This window comes from Dreissena polymorpha, chromosome 2 (assembly GCF_020536995.1).
Source record: "Dreissena polymorpha isolate Duluth1 chromosome 2, UMN_Dpol_1.0, whole genome shotgun sequence".
Lineage (NCBI taxonomy): Eukaryota > Metazoa > Mollusca > Bivalvia > Myida > Dreissenidae > Dreissena > Dreissena polymorpha.
Window position 1 is genome coordinate 141,814,763 of NC_068356.1, and position 3,352 is coordinate 141,818,114.

The following is a 3,352-nucleotide window of genomic DNA, read 5'->3' on the forward strand; positions in this document are numbered from 1 at the left end:
ATTTGTGGATCTTTTTTACCGTTGGTGGTATGCAAAAGAAGGGTTTAAGTTTCCTTTTTATTTGAGAATGTAGTGAACACGTAAATATTAACTGATGTTTGTTTTTAGTTATATCGAATAACATATTTTGCACTTTCTATCTTCTCTTTTTATATTGAAATGACGCCCTTGTTCAATTTGAAAATTGTGTGACGATTGTCTGAATGTACTTAAAGCTATTTTATATATACGTTGTTTAATTATGTGTCGGTGTGGTTCGAATTAAATATTACTTTTAAATGTACAATAAATGTATGTGCTAAGTGTACCGGAATGGGTAATATAAAATTCCACTTCTCTTTAAATTGATCTAATATTCTGAGTTATATTATATCTAGTAATGACTAAACCGTGTCTTGGTTTATCCATAACTCCACAAGGCCTATTTGTTCTAACATTTCCTAAGTGAAACCCAGTCATGTTTATAGAATGTTATCTTATCCATTTTCTGCGTCTGTTTTTAGCAGGATATACATTGTTGTTATTATGTGGTTTTTCGGTAAATTTAGATTTTTTTCATCCAGAAACGACACCTAATAATTGCTCCGTGTTCATACAGTGGTATTCTTCCTAATTCGCCATACAGGCCCATAGGGTTTGCTGATATTTTTACGCATAATTATTTTCTAACAAATTTCTCAGGAATGTGTTTCAGGGCTTTTGCCTTATGTCTGCACCAGACTTCAGCCTAATAGTTTAGAATTTAATTATAACTATGTCAAGTATTTTTACGTTATCTTTTGTTTGAAATTCATAATGATTGAAGACGGAGAGCAGTTTATGTATTGTCCTTGATGACTGATCCAATGTATTGTTTAGTTCTGTTACAGCTTCCGTTTTGCAAAAATGAACTCCTAAATAATAACATTATGACACCACCTCAAGTCTGTATTTGCACTTTTTTAAAAATATAATTGTTGTTGTGTTATTTTGTCGTATTTATCTTCAAATTGCCTGTGTTGCAGTATACCTCGACGTCGCTAAGCACGGATTGTACGGCGGTGTTTGATGTTAAAATTTGTCAAGTCTTTCAGTCAAGTGACAGTGTTGTAGAATACACGGATGTATTTCAAAAATGAATATAAATAAATAAAAAATTCTTCCTCAGCAGAAACAAAGCAAATGCCATGTCGAATTCATATAGACTGTAAGAATGATACCCATTACAAGCAATACATAATCTTGGTTGAATTGTAAATAATAATGTAAAAGAAAGAAAGATCATTTGAAAATAACTTAAAAACTAGTATAAGAAGTTTTCTATTCTTTATGGGCATTGGGCCAGTTTCTAAGTCATTGTTTCAGTAGTAAAGTGCGGACACAGCGAGAGCTCCAGGTCGTACATTTTCTTTAGTTGCCCGACGCCTTAGAATACCACAGATTATTTCACATATTAATAATAGGCAAGACTGCTTTTAGATCACTCATCATAAACCAGGAGGCGATTGGAAATTTGCCAGTCGAACCGTGTGATATTGGAGAAGTTTAGCAGTAAGTGTTTTAGTCGTTAAGTGCGGACATAGCGACTCGTTTCACAATGGTGAGTTTTCTTTTTTTATAGTAGGTATTAGTATTAGGAAAATGTTTGTTTTTCTTAGTTATCAGGAAACTGAATTGTATCGAATTAAATACGTATCAAATGTCGAAAATAAATGTTCTTGTTTTATTATGAATTCAAGGACAATATTTAAAATGAACATTTTGCGATTATGTAGCGGCACTATTTGTAATTTCATGATAAAGTTTATACTATACTATTTAACACTATGCATGGGTTGCTTTACAATTCAAATGACAATGACTTTTACTGTCGATACGTTTAGAAATTAACACATAATCTTTCTGATAATCCAAACCACTTGAATCATGTATTATCATGTTCATTATCATTCAGCTTAATTATTTTATAGAAGAAATTACGAGCTTTTGAGTAAACATATGATTTTATTCCTCATTCATTTGTTCATAAATTTGGATTTATACATGAATTTTATGTTTACATTTCAAATCAATAAACACTATATAAATAAAAGCCGTAAGTTATCAATCAAATGCAGCGTTACTTTATATTCGTTTAACTGCATACAACACAACTCTAGCCGCGTAAACCTGTATTCAAATCGCCGGAAAAATTCAAGAAAGCAGCGATACTAACATAGTATTCTCTCTATATGTATATTATATACATTGATGTAAATCAAAATAAAACACGTGAGGTTACCTAAGAATTACAATGGTTTCTCAATTCGGATAACCCTCGCTGATGATCTGATGACGAAATACAGTGAAATTATTATTATTATTAATTATGTTTATATTTTTAAAAACTTAAACAAGTGTTTGTTATTTTCTGCTATTGTTCACGAAACATAAATTATGTAACGGAAAATGTAAAGATAATGATGAAATATTAGGTTATTTCGAATGTCACAGGAATATCGTCTCCTATTATGAAATCGCATCAAATTATTAGCATGTCAATAATATATAACTAATACCCCCAATATACGGCATGGTGATTTTCGTATTATCGTTATGTAATATTCCATTTATTTAATGATGCTTTTAAAATATATTATATTGACCTCGAATAGTCAAAAAAATCGTCAGACCGATGAAAGTGATAAACCCGTTCGTTTATTCACAAGCGGCACTAGACATTTAAGCCCTTTGAATACAATTATTTGCATTCATTTTATTTACTTTACGCAATACTGTGTTAATTATAATATTTTTACATAGCAATTTAAATTTGTCTGTCTGCGTGTCTATCTGCTTGTCTTTTTGCGTTTCAATCTGCGGGTTTATCTGATTATTTATCAACCTGAACTTAGTTTTTATACTATCAGAATATCTAGCAGCTGCTTGCGTTGTCTCGCCCATAAGATGGGAAGAGTAGAGCTCCTCTGGATGACCCATCAGTATCTGAATATCGGGATTATCTCGGGTCGTATTGGCTCTACGGTGGGTGTGTAGGCAATTTAAGCACTTGCCAACAAGACGATGGACCATAAAGCCCTGGACAGCTTTCACTGTCATTATGGGCACAATTGTATTTTCCACATAGACAGTCTCAAGTATGTTTTTTCCCATTAGGTATCCTATGCCTCCGAAACAGTTCATAAGTCTATGCAAACAGCCCGACATCAGAATTTTGTTTCAGGCACCTACTGTCTTTGCGCATTTATGCTGCTTTTTTGAATTCTTCAAAGTCTGATGTTGACAGAATGCAACATATAATTAATTTAATTCCGATTCGGCGTTGTCTACTTAAAGCTGAAAGAGACATACCACAAAATATCGGTATTCTTTT